Source organism: Pyrus communis, chromosome 4 (genome assembly GCF_963583255.1).
Source record: "Pyrus communis chromosome 4, drPyrComm1.1, whole genome shotgun sequence".
Classification (NCBI taxonomy): domain Eukaryota; kingdom Viridiplantae; phylum Streptophyta; class Magnoliopsida; order Rosales; family Rosaceae; genus Pyrus; species Pyrus communis.
This window is the reverse complement of record NC_084806.1, coordinates 13,524,402-13,541,711: the sequence shown is the minus strand read 5'-3', so window position 1 is coordinate 13,541,711 and position 17,310 is coordinate 13,524,402.

Sequence of the window (17,310 nt, the reverse complement as noted above, 5' to 3'; positions counted from 1 at the left end):
GTTTTGTAGAGACCTAAAATACATGGAATCTCCACCCAGTAATAAAAATAGAGAACATGACATACGCAACAGAAGCCGAACACAAATCCCACATTTCACAACCAAATTATCATATTAGTTCGAAACATTAAATTCTAAGAACTAAAAATAATAATAACAATACCTTAAACTGAATCTTCAAGTGAGAACTTCCTGCTTTGCAACCTGCAACAAACGATAGAAATTAAAACCCTCGAATCCACAAAGGCATTTTGTTTTAAAACCGGTGCAGAGGTTTGGACATGATTGCTCGCCTCTTTATCTAATGCTAAAGAGGCTGAAACACTGTTAAACTCATCATCATAAGAGGTTGGTACATCTTGCAAAACAAAATCATCCTGACTAACACCATCAATAAATATTGGTAAATTGCCCTGCTTAGTGTTAGTAACCCTCTTAGATATCGTCACTTTTCTAGGCATGACACCACATGAAAGAACAAACTGAAAGCCAATAACAACGCTTTACTTACTAATATAGCCAACTTTCTATGCAAGAAACAACATAGATGAACAAACAATACGTTAATCACAATGATTTTGCTAATTAATCAAACCAGTACACAAATCAACTAAACCATTTCAAATATATATGCATGACTCGAGAAACAAAACTTAAAGCAAAACTTCATTAAAGACGCAAATGAGTATTTAGAAGATGAGAAATCCTACCGGGTAAATTTGAGAAAGCAATCACCTACAAAAGCAAGGAACAATGATTAAGCGTGGGAATACCACAAAGAGAACCTACACATAGATGGAAAAAATTGTAAGTACGTATGCAAATGTTAAAGACATAAGAAAAAGATGTCAAAACACAAAACACTTCTAAATTGCCCTGCTCAGTTTTAGTAACCCTCCTAGGTATCGTCACTTTTCTAGCTATGATACAACATGAAGGAACAAACCGGACGCCAATCACTATGGTTTACTTACTGACATAGCCAACTTTCTATGCAAGAAACAACATAGACGAACAAACAACACGGCCATTACAACGATTTGCTAATTAATCAAAGCAACACAAACCAACTAAACCCTTCCAGAAATATATATATCATTTGAGAAACAAAACTTAAAGCAAAACGTCATCAAAGACACAAATGAATATTTAGAAGATGAGAAATCTAACCAGGGTAAATTTGAGTAAGTAATCACCACAAAAGTAAGGAACAAACGATTAACTGCCAGAAAACCACAAAGAGAACCTACACATAGGAGGAAAAAACTGTAAGTACATATGCAAACGTTGCATAAAAGACATAAGAAAAATATATGACAATGCAAAACACGTTTTGTAAGTATATTCATTACACACTGAAGGGAAAATAGATAAAGAGAGGCTCAAGTGCGGTCCGGTTCAGTTCAAATTTTCTTTTGGTTTTTTGGTTTGGTTTGATTTCAAAGGGAGTGCAGATGCATACATATGGATTCTGTGCATTGTTGATACTTCAAAGGGAGGCGAGATGCATACATATTCCTTTCACCCAAAATGATAAAACAATTTAATAAAAAAACGACACTAATAATCGTATAAGCCATGCTTACATGGACAACCAAATAAATTAACCGGGGCAAACACCTTGCTCAAATGTAAGGCACTGACGTCTCAAGTTTGGTATGGAAACAATTTTTGACATCTAAACTGCCTAATAACATATGTCACCTCTTTTTTTTAATTGTCAAACCAAAGTGAAAGATGCAAAACATACACTGCAACATAATACCCTTCTCAAAACAGTCACACATATACATATCTAAAACCAATCGGTAAAAGATAGACAGACAGGGGAAATGAAACACAGATTAATCTACAAAGACTCGTAATTAATCACTTTGTTGTCCAAAAACAAAGACGGAATGAAAAACATTTTGTAGAACAATACAAAAATATTCAATACAACAACACAACAAATGAACGTACAAACAGTAATTGTTTCACAACATTAAAAAGTTAGGGTTAGCAAATGAAACCTGAAATCCCAAGTCAGCAGGACGTTTCCTGCAATCCATAAAAATAAGAGAATAATGAGTTTTCTCGTCTTGAAACAATTGAAATAAAAAAAATTGCATTAAAATTAGGCAGCAGAGAAGTCGATGCACAACCTCATATGCACACACAGAGACACAAATGCATACAATTTAAGAGCATTGGAATTGAAATGGTAGGCCAGACAGAATAATAGACAAAATTTAAACTACAAAACGGAAAAAAATGGACCTTTGAACAGTTAACAGAAAAACACAGGAACCTGAGAAACAAAACTGAGAGCAAATGAATAAATAGAGGGGCAGAAAATCCCCAAATTGATTAAAAAAAAGACAAAAGCATGCTACCTAACCAACCAAACAGTGCAGAAAGATTTGTAAACTAATTCTGGCCTCTCAATCACAACATGCAAGCAGATATAAATGCAAGTAATAATAAAATATAAATATTTGAGTACGAAATCAAAATGACAAACCGAACCTGCAAGCAGATATATATGCAAGAAATAATAAAATATTAAGATTTGAGCACAAATTCAAAAGGACAAAGTGACTATGCAAGCAGATATAAATGCAAGAAATAATAAAATATTAAGATTTGAGTACAAAATCAAAAGGGCAAGGTGACTCATCTGATCATGCAAGCAGATATAAATGCAAGAAATAATAAAATATTATTTGAGTCCAAAATCAAAAGCAAGAAGTGACTCATCTGAAGGTACAACAGAGCATAGACGATTGTGAGTGATTTCTGGATTGGTATACCAAGATTGGTATACAAAAGAGCATTAGATCTATAACCTGGAAAACAAAAAGAAAAAAAAAAAGGCATACAAAAAACTCCAAAAAAAAAAAAAAAAAAATTAATCGATCTTAAGACAGAGAACAAACAGGCAGACAGAGAGATCAATGTGCAAAATGAGAGAAAAGAAAACTAATAAGGGAAATAAATATCTCTCATGATTCCCCCAAAATCTGACCTAACACACTAAAAAATTCGAAAAGAATCCACAACAAACAGGGAGATCTAAGCTGATAGAAAAAAAAAAAAATTTTAAAAGCACTTATCTTTCGAAATCCAGGCATGCAGCGGTAGATCCGGATAATCTGTATCCCCACTTCTGAAATCGACGACTCACACCTTTCCCCTTCGCTCTCTTTCCATCGTCATCTCTCTCTCTCTTTCTCTCTCTCTCTCTCTCTCTTCCGCTTTCTGTCACAGTCTCCATCCCCCCGAAACCCTCATCGAAGGACAGCACACAACAACCCTCGAATTCAGTCAAAACCGAGAAGATATTACCCAGTTTCCCACTTCTGAAATCCATCAGCCATACCTCCCCCCATGCGCTGTCTTCCCCTCGAAATCTCTCTCTCTCTCTCTTTCTCTCTCTGTCTGTCTCTCTGTCTCTCCGTTTCTTCCGCTCTCTGTGAGAGCTTCATTTCCCCGAAACCATAAATGAAAGACAGCAAGTGGAACCCTTACATGGCAACCCCTTCATTCACTCAAAACCGAGAGGACAAAATTGCCCTTCCAACCTAGTCCACAAATAATGGGTTTCTTGCAAATAAGGTGAAATGAAGGGGTAATTCGTCCTAAACCCTCCAGACAAAATCACCCTTATCAGTTCAAATAATATCCTTCAAACCCAGCCCAATTCTCATGGTTTTTTTGTAAATAGCGTGAAATCGAGGGGCAAAAATTTGACTGTAGCCCAATGAACAGTCAATTGCTCCCTAGTTTTAGAATAGATAATGCTCCAATCTCAGGCTTCATTTCTCTGCTCTTGAGATAGAGGTGGAATGTTAGGAATAAAAATTGAATTAATGGTTGTGATGTTGACGAGTGTCAATAAATTAGTTAGTTATAAGTTGTAAGGATTGTTTACTTTGTAAGCAATCATAGTTTAGACTATACACCTCTATAATAGTTGTACTATTCACCCAAGATTAATAAAACAGTGAAATCTCGTTTCTTACTACTGAAGTAATTCTCAATCTCTCTCTAAACTTCTTCTTCTTTCTCTGTTCTTATCTGTTTACATCTGCTTGGTTAACAAAACAAGGGCTATAAACTTCTCTGACCGAAATAGAAAGAGGACATGTTTTGAGATTTGTTGTATCACGATAGTTAATTAAATTGATCATTCAAGAGCTAATTATGCTCCCAACCAAGACATCTAGCTAGGTTTATCATATCTTGTTTACCATCTTAATTTTAATGTGAGTGCAAATGCAATCCCACTACGTGTGGCAATGTTAACTCCAACTCCCTTGATTGGTTATTTCAAGTTAGGAAGTTTAGGTCCAAGGGAAGAAAAAATAAAAATAGACATAAAAGTATTGTCTGAAACCTGGGTTCATGTTGGAACATGGCAACAAGTTTAATTTGAGTATTATATAATATGACCATGAATCTCCTATAACATCAAATGTTCGGAACCGACCAAGAAGCAAAAAAGAAAAAGAGTTTGGTCGACGTCGCATTTATATGCGTATTACTGCTTATACAACTCACTTAACATATTTTTCATGATCATAATCTCTTAACGTCTTAATTTTGTATAAATATATTTGTTCATGATGTAAAAAGTAATGTGGTCTAAAAATGAATAGTATTATTATTATTTTTTTTAACAAACGATATTATTTACACTTTAGGGAGGGGGGGTGGAGGGGGGAGCTTAGCCTCACAATGAGTTAACAGTAATGTGGTTCAAATTCGTCTTTGGAGAGAATCGAGCCTAAGACCTCTCACTTGCAAATGAATAAGAATATCATTAGGTCATAGTACTAAGTGACATGAATAATATTGTTTTGGATTAAACTTTATTTATACTTATACCCTTAGAAAAAGACTAAAAGACATTTAAAAGTATGTCAATTTGGATTCCTTTTTTTTTTTTTGTGGTGTGATAATATGATGTTATTAACAATCAAATACGGATGGATACGTTGACGTCTTTATCAACAATATTGAAAAGCCAAATTAGCTCAAACCTAACTTGATTGGTGTTTAAACAATCCTTGGTACTGTTAGCTGGGTTATCTACTTGTTGCGTTGCCCCATAAAGCATTTGATGCATGATTAACATTCAAGATATATATATACCTTCGAAGTGAGACGTATTAACAAAGTCGTCCACCTTTATAATAACACCGGATATAATACATCATGTAGCATATGTTTCTGTATCCAAAAAAATTTATCCTATCGTAGAGAAAGCAATAGATAATCAGCTTATATATAATCCATTTTTGTATTTTTTATATTGCAAGGAAATTTAAACTTAGACCAATCTCCCTACCTCAACCTCAGTCATTCCACTTTTCATAGAATTTGAGCTAATATGGCTGAAAAGTCATTAGCTGGATTGTGGAATTAATGAAATACCACATTATTAACCCATTTCTTACATTACCATGCATGTTCTTCTTGCCCTTACCTTCCCTCGGTTAGGAGGAGCATATCTAACCACGATCGAGCCATTGCAAATTAGCAAATGTGTCATTACGATGCAAGTAGTTTATAACAACACCACTCTTCTAGGAACCTAGCAAATATGCATAATTGCACATGAAAGAAGAAGTCACATAACATCATCATGTATGAGTAATTTATTATTTGATTCTAATCTAAGCTAGCTACCCACAATATCAAGCACATGACTATGAACTATATATTAAAATAAATTTCCGGTTGACCTACTGAGTATTTATTAACTCCCAGGCTCCTTCAACACCACTAATGAATATATTTATAATACTTCTAAAAAATTATTCAGCTCTTTACATGTAAAAGTATAAATAACTGATTTTCAAGCAATGCGTAAAACTGTTTTTCCTTTCAATGAATTATATATGTCTATGTATTAACGTAATTTGTAAATAAATAAGAATAACTTTTTACAAAAAAATTTCAGTATAGTTTCACATTTATGACTAATTGGTTTAGCATTACTCAATCTTCGCTTGATTGGAGGCAGCCTCATGCTGGACTAATATATGTGCGCTGATGATATGTACACTTACAGTAAATTCAATACTAATTAAATTAACTAAAGAACTCTCTATTGCACTTTGTTGTCGCTGAGTTAACAGCCCGTTGTACATATCCTATCGTTTTTCAAATATAAAATGTTACAGACTCATATAGGCATGTAAGACTCATAAATATCAGTAGCTGGGAAGTGTTGGGACATCATTCATCTTAAAACTTTGAGGACACGGAGATGACTTAGAGACAGGTCACATCCTCAGAGAAGGAAACATCCCAAACCCTGTCTGTGCCCTTGCCCTGTCAACGTCTTCCCAACCCCATTATGGATTGTTTCTTTAACCTTGCTAATATTTATCATAATTATCTCATTGTCTGATGACCAGGTCCTCTCCTGGCCACATATTCTTGGAACAGTGCACAAAAGGAAAAACACACCCTCTCCTTCTTTTGGACGCGGTGGAGTCCAAATCAGATAAGAATACAAGAAACCTAGATTTTCCTTGGAAATCCCAAACAAGTCCTTATCCGGCAGTAAAGAAAGTGACTACTTCCACGTTACTTTTGGCAAAATCTATTTTACTGTACATTTACCTAACCCCAACAATGGAGAATTCTGGTGCTCCTGGTGCGGCGGAGATAGTCGTATCAAATATTAGATCCATTCATATACATATGGACCCTATCTTTTTTAATATACAAACCCTAAAGAGGTTATCCATCATTTCTTTTCCAAAGAGATGATTTGTCATTTTATTTCATTCTTTTTGAGCAATAATAGGTATTATTCTTAACCTTATTGGAGAAAGTTGAGATTTCACTATAAAATTAATTGGTAATATGGGAAGTAGCTCAACTTCTTATAAGCCCATACAAGGTCCCTCCTCCCATCCATGTGGACTTCTCAACACGTCTTCTCATATGTGACGAATTTTCGAGCCTACCATGTGGACAACACAACGGGATGACGTGAAGAACGTGTAGCTGTTTGGCTTCACACGTGGGACAACCTGCTTTGATACAATGAAGAAAGTTGAGGTTCCACCATAAAACCAATTGGCAATATGGGGAGTAACCCAACCTCTTATAAGTCCATGCAAGGTCCCTCCTTCCATCAATGTGGGACTCATTCTCAGATGCCCCCTCATGTGTGGTGAATTTTCAAGTCTAACATGTGGACAACACATCGGGGTGACATCAAGCATGTGTAGCCGTTTGGCTTCACACGTGAACTCATTCCCAACATGCCCCCTCACGTGTGGCAAATTTTCAAGCCTAACACGTGGACAACACAACGGGGTGACGTGGAGCGCATGTGGCCGTTTGGCTTTACACGTGGGACAACTTGCTCTGATACCATGAAGAAAGTTGAGGTTCCACCATAAAATCAATTGGCAATATGGGGAGTAGCCCAACCTCTTATAAGCCCATGCAAGGTCCCTCCTCCCATCAATATGGGACTCATTCTCAACACGTTCCCTTATGTGTAACGAATTTTCAAGCCTAACACGTGGACAACACAACGGGATGACGTGGAGCGCATGTGGTCATTTGGCTTCACACGTGGGACAACCTACTCTGATACCATATTAACTACATTGAAATATTTGAGAATCGAAGAGAAAAAAATGGAGAAGAAAGAGTAACTGAGAAAGATGAACTAGAGAGAATATAGAGAGAGAAATATGAGACTTGTATATTGACTTGAAAGAATGAAGATTACACACTCCATTTTTATACTAGAAAGCCTAACAACTCTAACCAAATACTAACAAGCTTACTAACTATATTGCTAACTGTCTTTCTAACTGTATTGCTGACTTGTACCCTTAATATTTATAACAATTGAATTATAACAATTGAATTATAGCAGTCGGATAACTGGTGCCCCATGCATCTATAACTAATTCCTTCATCACAATTTTATTTATGGTTTTATGAGAAACAATGCCACTTAAATTGTAATTAGATGCTTTTGTGAGAGCTTAAATTTTCCACACGTTAGAAAAAACAGTGAACCCCAATAAAAACAACAAAAACTGTTAAAAGGAGAATCTTACAGTGTCCGTCAAGTACTCCTCGACAACTAAGTCGTCGTCGTTGTATAGGCCACAGTTTGATGGCAACTATCTTGCGTGCTTTTGAAGAAAATACTAACAGAGCTTGCCATATCAGCCATATTATCCACCACGGTTCGAGATAAGTTACGATGTCAAAATCTGGTTATATGTTAGCTAACCAGATTTTGTTTGCTAATACGAACTGTTGAAGAATATTAATTAAGTTCCACATCCAAACCTGACAAAACTAAGTAATCTACATAAAGTGGTTATTACACTATCAATTGCATTGGGAGCTTTAGTAAAAACTTCGCATTTGTTAAATTTGGACGTCGAAAATATGTAGACTTGTATGACATGATTGTATTCATTTTAATACATGATTCTGTTTCTCTTGTTATTTTCTTCATTTCATGAGTCTGGTTAACAAAACTTACCAATTCTTCGTATACTAGGAGTGATGAGGTGATACCATCCTTGACTTTTAGAGATAGAGAATATTCATCCATAGATGAAACGTTGTTCAAATTTGGACCCAAGAGAATCACTCAACCTGGATATTGCAAGTCTGTAACACAGTTCGTCTTGAATTTGTTTAGTTATTCATTCTTTGGATCTAACATTTTTGTTTTAAAAGTTTATGAATGTAGCCAAATTTCTTAATACTTATCAGATTCAAAAACACAAAACTGAATCCAAGAAGGATATAAAAACAACCCATAAACACTTTGAATGCACTCTTTCTCAAATCTCTGACACAACAAAAGGCACCACTATTGTGTTTAGTCATTTGAGACGATTAGTTAAACAATTCCAATTAACGTGGACTAAATTTAAAACAGAACCATAATGACACAACGTGATTACCACCTATTTACTAACAATAACTAATTAAGCACTGTATATCATTTTAAGTTGGCAATACTCAAATGTTGGTTTATATAAGGTTAGAAAGTGACTTCGGCACATTCCATTTTACTTTATGCATACCTCTCTTTATTCTAACCGTTGAATATATTTTTATCTTGAATATATTTCTATTTGGAAAACAAATACGGCTCGATATTCAAAAATAAATAAAAAAATAAAAAATAAGGTTTCCATCCTTCTTTTTTCTATTGGATTGATTAAAACCTTATTTCTTTTTATTTTTTATCAATGTCCCTAGGGGTGGAAAAAAATCCTGAAAATCTCAAACTGAACCGAAAAAATCCCGATCCCAAGCCAAAAATTTCCCAAACCGAAATTCCCGAAATTTTCGGGATACTATCCCGAACCGATCCCGAAATTTAGGTACGGGATTCAGGATTGGCTTCTCGATATTTTAGGAATCCCATACCAAACCGAAAATATATATTATTAATTATTATATATGTATATTTATACATATATATTATATATATTATTCTTTTATAATTGATGCTAGTAGTTTCTAATTCATGCTCTACAATCCGGAATGCCCTAGACCTTGCATATTTTTCATGTTCTGTTTGATATTCATTTGGATTTTATTATTGCTGCTGTCATGGCTGATGATTTCAGAAGGCTTGATTCTTTTGTCTCTCAACATATTGCCAAAAGGGTTTAATTAATTTGAATTTTGACTCTGATAAAAACAGTCAGGCATGCCTGTGACATCCCACATCGCCCAGGGGAGTGATCCTTATATGTATATTCCTATCCCTACCTAGCACGAGGCCTTTTGGGAGCTCACTGGCTTCGGGTTCCGTAGGAACTCCGAAGTTAAGCGAGAAGGGGGCTAGAGCAATCCCATGATGGGTGACCCACTGGGAAGTTGCTCGTGAGTTCCCAAAAACAAAACCGTGAGGGAATGGTAAGCCCAAAGCGGACAATATCGTGCTACGGTGATGGAGTCGGGCCCAGGAAGTGGTCTGCCCCGGGCCGGAATGTGACAATTTTCTGTTTGGCGAGGGAATGGTAAGCCCAAAGCCGAAAATTTTCTGTTTGGGATTCGGGGTACTAGTTTCGGTTCGGTATCCCATACTGAACCACCCTTAAATGTCCCTAGCTTTTAATGAATGTCATTATTTCAGTTATATATTATTTTACATATCAACATAATTAAATTTTATGTCTAAAATATATTCATTTAGTGTTAGAAACATTACATTTAGTATATTTTTATTTATGGTTAAACTTTGTATCATATATTTCTATTTTTAATTTGTACCATTTTTAATTGGCAACCCTTTGCAATTTGTACCAATTTTCTTTTTAGTTTTAATTGTACCCATAGTTTTAATTTGTACCCATATATTAATTTCATTTTGTGCCCATATTTTTTTTTAATTTTTATTTATACTCATAATTTATTTATAATGTACCAATTTTTCTTTATAAATGTACCACTTTGTTATATATAAAATACCAATTTTTTTTTAAATGTACCATTTTTATGTAAAATGTACCCCCCCCTTTTTTTTTTTTTATGTAAAATCGATTTATTTTTTATTTATAATGTAGACATATTTTATAATAAATGTACCCTTTTTCAATTTTTTTTTAAACACTATGGTACATTTGTTTGACATTTATTATTTCAAAGTTATATTTTACCTGTTTTTATCTATTTATTCAATCACAATTTTTTATTATTTTCTTTTTTAGTGTAATTTTTTTTTATTTTATATGTCATATAATATGGGATTTTAATTCTCATACTGTCACATCCCGGCCCGGGGCGGATCACTTCCCGGGCCCGCTCCACCACCGTAGCACGATATTGTCCGTTTTGGGCTTACCATTTGATGCGAGATTTATACGCGCACAAATTAAACCCTCGTTTGACAATTGTAGTAGAATGGATAAGTGAGGGATCGTTCTAGACCGGGGATTAGGAGGGATTGCTAATCTAATGAAAACTGACTCAAAGATGTAAAAATATACTTCAAAACACGTAAACAAAATCAAAAGACTCTTAACTAAACTTGTATGACTCAAAACAAACTTAAAAGACTCAAAACAACTCAAAACAATAAAAAAGACTCAATTTAGACTCTAGGACTTGACTTGGACGAAAATAGAATTGGTTTTGACTCAAAAACACTCAAACTCACAATTAGGACAGATTTGACACAACTAAATAAAGGGGATTAGGTTTTTGACGAATTTAAAAGAAAAACAAGTAACTAAAAGACTTAAGTAAACTTTGGACGAATTTGGGGATATGGATGGGTGATTAGCTAGCTAGAGGGTCCTTCTCCACACATGACACACTTGCATACAAATTGATTTCCAGTTGCTTTTCGATAAACCATGAACCTCAACACCCTAGATTAACCGTGACATCACTAATTAACCCTCAGATTTTCCTTAAGTTATTGGATTGGATGACATCATACGACAACCCAAAGCATTCTTCAAAAGTCCCCTACATGACATCATAATAGAGATACAATCAAAGATCATTACGTTCTATGAAAATCATAAGCATTGACAAAGCACTTGTAACTATGACATCATGATACTCATGCTAGGAATTTACTTAACATGATTGTGAAAACAACCTTAACTACTTGTGAATATAAGTTTGTAACGATTATGTGAAACTCCCTTATATTCTAGCCCCAAATTCATGCATGCAAACTAAGTGTGCACCCTTAATCAACAAACAAGAATAAGTTATCCATCAAACGGTTAAGTAAATTGCATTCACAATTTATGAAATCACAACTGGAATTAATCAATTCATATTGCAAATATAATCATGGTTTCAAAGTCTCCCCTAGCTAAAACAAGTTTAGCTCCTCATGTTTACAACAAAACAAAGAGAATATAAATTAAACATTGAAAACAAAGATTGAATACACCTAGAAACGCTCCAACAATCCAAGCTTGAATAGCCAAAACGTCCAAGGCTTCTCCTCTCTTCTTTCTCCTTCTTTGTTGCGGCACAATAGCATAAGGTCTAGGGATAATTGGTTTGGGGGATGGAAGTGTGGAATGGAAAAATGGTGTTTGGATTATAAGGGGAGAGATGGGAAGCTCACGGCTAGGGAAGGGAGAATGTGTTTGTAATGTGTTGTGTATGAAAATGAGATGTCCATGAATGAATGAATGCAAGGGTATTTATAGGAGTAGTGGAGGGAACATATGGCTATGTCATTTGTAGGTGAAGTAGGTGGATGTTGTAGGTGAAGTGGATGTTGTAGGTGAAGTAGGTGGATGTTGTAGGTGAAGTAGGTGGATGTTGTAGGTGAAGTGGATGTTGTAGGTGAAGTAGGTGGATGTTGTAGGTGAAGTAGGTGGATGATATGTTAAGTGATAAGTGATAAGTGATATGATATGTGGTGATGATAAGTGATAAGTGCATGTGGGTTAACTAATGAAGGAAATGCATGTGCAATGACAATGTGTTAGAATGGATGTGTGTTATGCATGGCATGATTGGGATTAGGAAAGGTTTAAATGTCCTAAAACTAAAGAGAACAAGGTTCCAACACTTTGGCTCCAATTAGGTCTTCAATTTCGTCCAACACTTTGGCTTCAAGCATAAGCTATCCGTCCTTAGCCCAAAAGTGCTCCAAAAGTCTCCAAAATGCATCTTTTTGCTCCTTTAGCCCTTTCGACCTACAAACACACGAAAATAGCTTAAAGTACTAAAATAACTAAAGAAACATAACGTAAATGCACGAGAACAAGCCATTTAAGTCGCATGAAAATGCTCCTATCAAATACCCCCACACTTATCTTTGCTAGTCCTCGAGCAAAACAAAACAAAAGAAACCAGAAACAAAACAAAACGAACAAGTAAAACACAACCTAAACCTTCCAACAAACGTCTCAGGGATTTCCAAAGCACATGACAAGTTAAAAATCATTATTCCCACAGATTTTAGCCATTTTTACACTTAAGTACATTCTTACTCATAGTCACCACATACTAGTTCACAATTAAGCATTTAAAACCATGTTTTGAATGTAGTAACATGCCTTAGAGAATTCCCTCAATTCCTTACTAGAATGCACTCTATTTTCACATAGATTTTCTGACTACACACCCTACACTAGTTATATGTGAGAAGATTGATGTAAACATGTAGACGAACACTCACATATGTTATAACAAGGAAAGCATTTTCTGAATTTACGATAACGACATGAATATGATCTCATGAATGGAATGCTACTACTTAGAATGAGAACCAGTGATTCCATAAGCTCATATCAATTCCAAACTCCACATTATTAAACACATAACGATCAAGATAGAAGTCAAAGGGGTGTAACGGGGCTAAAGGTGTTTGGCTAAAGAAGGTATATGGAAAACAAAGGTTCTCAAAGAAATAGCGAGCAAAGCATTTGAATTAACGTAGAAATCACTTTTGAATGAAAACTCAACTTTTGATCAAGGGGGAACAAGTTCTTTTTCCTTTCTTTCTTTTCTTTTCTGTTTTTCTTTTACATATATTTTTCACAATTTTTTTTTTTTTTTTTTTTTTTTTTTTTTCTCAAAACATACATAAACGCTTAAGAACAAAACATTCTCTCCCCCACACTCATTTTCTTTCATAATGTACTCAAAAGGAATTCATTTAAGTCATGCTCACTATCTTTTAAGAACAAGGGTACGGATGGTCCTAATCTAGGCTAGGTAAGGGTTGATGTGGTTAGCAAAGAAAATAGGTTAAACGAGGCTCAACGGGGTTAAGACTTACAATATATACGAAATATGGGAAGTAAGGCTATTTGGCTATGGTGGCAACTACACAACTTCATCTTGATATATGTTATGCAATCAATATCATGCTTTGAATGAAACGGATATAAGTTCTAGCATTTAGTTCTATCATGATACAATTGCATTCTAAGTAGCAACCAAGCAAGGAATAATGAGATCATGCAACAACTTTAGAAAACAAAGAATCACAGAAAATAACTCTCCAAAGAAAGTAATGGCTCGAGTCTCACAGGGTTGTAGCGTTTGTTTGAGTTCCTTCCTTCAAGCATGTTACAAAAACGAATTTTTCTTTTATGATTGCATGTGAAGTCATACATTATAACCATAACCAAATATATACCAAGAGTAAATCAAACTTTCATCCATGTTTATAATTCTCTTTAACAGTCATGCAATTACAAACCAAATCCTCATCATTGTGTTGGAAGGTACCCTAAGACACAAACACACAAAAACGACTCAAAACACTCTTTTTAGGTTTTTCAAAACATGTTTTTCAAATTTTTATGTGATTTTCGGATTTATAAAAACAAAACATACTAAAACACTCTAAAACATCTTAAAAACACCTTAAAACAGTAAGGAACAACCTTTAAAGTTATGGGCGATAAAATCCCACGAATTTGCATTAACAACATTAGTTACCCCCACACTTAAATCAAACATTGTCCTCAATGTTTTAAGCTTAAAATCATACAAAGCATAAGTAAACACACAAAAAGCATTTAAACATACTAAACATGGCAGAATGTAAATAACAAAGAGAAGAGTTTAGAGACGCAAATCTGGTTGTGGAATGAAAATTCCATCTTCTCCTTGTTGATTTCATTGAGGCTTGATGTTGTTGATTCCACAGGGGCTCCTCCCATCGTTGATTTTCCTTTGTGCTACTCTTGAACTGGGCAGCAGGATTCTTTTGGTCTCCCCCGAAGGTCTGAGCTTACTCCTTTGGTCTGTTTCTTTGTTCAATCTTTCCAATTCGTATTGAAAAGGGTTGGAGGATAACTCAGCCTATGTTTGTCTCCACATGCTTCAATGTATCATTTTCACTTGCCTTACTCGCTCCCCTTTGCAGAAGTGGTCCCTTCTCCGGAAGTGTATCAACCGTTGAAGATGACTACTCGAGAGCAACGCTAGGTAAGCAATCAGGAATAGATTCCAGGCAGTTGGCTCCAGATCGGAAGACTGACTCCAAGTGCCGGCTGATTGCTTCTTTTACTTTGCCATGCGAGTAAGAACAAGGACAAAGAAAAAGACAGGGAAAGAGCATGATATGAGATACTTTTGCTTTTGACCTTGATGATATGAGATACCTTTGCTTTTGAAGAAGCGGTGAATGAATCAGCACATGTATTTGTTGTGCTGCTTCCTCCTGGGTCATATGTACTCCAGGCATCTGGTATCATCTTTGGGGAAGAAGAAAGAATTGAGTATTTCGAAAGGCTTTGCTGGGAGTGCGCCCTCAGAGGTGAGGGAGAGTTGGGCATTTTCTTCAGGTTTGCCCTGCCATAAAAGACGAAGGTCGACATATATAGAGATAATATCAAGTGGTGGTACTTTTTACCTTTGTCGACAAACGTTTTGATCCCGCAAATCCGGCTTTTTGAAATAATGGCGCCTCTTCGATCTCTGAACACGCCTCTTCGATTTCTGAGCAGGCGCCCCTTCGATTTCTGAACGACGCCCCTTCGCTTTCTGAACGACGCCCCTTCGCTTTCTGAACGACACGTGGTAGTGCAGATGCGGCTCCTTTTGACAAAGCTGCACGCGTCTTCTGAAAAGCTGAGAAAGCGTCGCCGAACTTTGCGCTTGTCGGCTAAAGATGTGTAGTTGCGATGATGGCCTCCACGTGTTGTCTGAAAAGAAGAAATCTTTTGACAAAGTTGAACGCGCCTTCTGAAAAGCCGAGAAAGCGTCGCCTAAATTACGCCGGAAATTCTGGCTTTTTGAATTGGTGGACGCGTCGCCTTGGCTTTTTTATTGAGCTATCGATCACCACAACAAACACACTCTGAAGATTTCCCATTCTTGAAAATTGACTCCGGCCCTTTGAAATTTAACTCCATCCCTTCTCTTTGAACACTTTTGAAAAATGGCAAACTCATCGAACCTTAGCTTGGAATTGAGCCTTAGCAGTGATACGGGCGCGCCGCGTCAAGGTAACGTATGGCGCCCTTCTTTCTTATCTTCTAACGGTCCTCTTTCAGGTGAAGACTCTGTGATGCAGGACGCCACAACAGCTACAATAGTAGCTAGGAACCTCCTCACACCAAAAGATAGTAGGCTGCTGTCAGGACGGTCCGATGAGTTGGCCGTTCAAGAGTCCCTCGCACTTAGTGTTCAGTGTGCGAGTTCTGTGTCCAACATGGGCCAACGCCTGCTTGCCCGCTCCCGTCAGGTGGAATCATTGATGGCAGAGGTGGAAAGTCTCAAGCAGGAGATCAAACTGCTTAAGCATGAGAATAGAAGTTTGCACGTACTTGCCAACAACTATTCGACGGGCATGAAGAGGAAGCTTGATGAGCTGCAAGAATCTGAGGGTCGAATTCACAATGACCGTCAAAGGCTTGCGTCTTATCTCCAGAGGCACCTTTTTCCTGGGTCATCCAGCGCTTGGCCAAGTATTGAGGCCTGGAATGCTCTAGCTCCGATGCCTCCCGCTCCGATGGCTTCCGCTCCGATGCCTCCCGCTTCTATGCCTCCCGCTTCTGCGCCTTCCGCTTCTGCGCCTCGTAGTGGGGCTTCACGTAAACAACCTTTGTGAAGCTCCACCTTTCTCCATGTTTAGTATCTTTTTTTTTTTTTTTTTTTTTTTTTTTTTTTACACATAAATAAAATCAAACGGCATGAAATTTATCTTTGAATGGGCGGTGATACTTGAAATGATCCGATAATAGTTTAAATTCCAGATTGGGTGCCTGAATCATTAACCACATGTTAGTATAAAAGAAAATTGAAATTCGGGGAGGCGGCTTACCTGTGTGCTCCAAAATGAACTCCAGAATAAACACCCCTTCGAAAGTTATGACTTGTCCTGTGTCATAAAATCCAACTTCCTTGGGAATTGTGGTTTCAAATATGTCCTCTTTGATGCCTTCTACATCTTTTCCAGCCACTACCTTCTCTTGAATCATTCTTCTTGGTGTACAAAGTCCTTTGAAGAATTCAACACCATCTAAAACTTGCTGTGTTGCACCAAGAATTTGAATAGCATTTTGCTCCTTTGGGAAGGCTTCCACGATGTCCTTTTTACTCTCTTCTTGGTTGGGAATCAAAAACCTGCTAGGAAAAGGGACATTGGGTGGAATAACATCAGAATAACATGGAATTGGGACGTCCTTACTGGTGGTGGGTGGTTTAGAGGGCTTAGGGGGCTGCGGCAAGGGTTGTTCTACCCTTGCCGTGTGCATGTCTTCTTTCTCCTCCTCAATTAACAGCTGTTCATCCACTTCTAGGCTATGTTTGGACATTTTTAGGTCAGCTCCAACCTCCATAGCACTTCCCAAAGTGATAGCATTTTGGATTTCA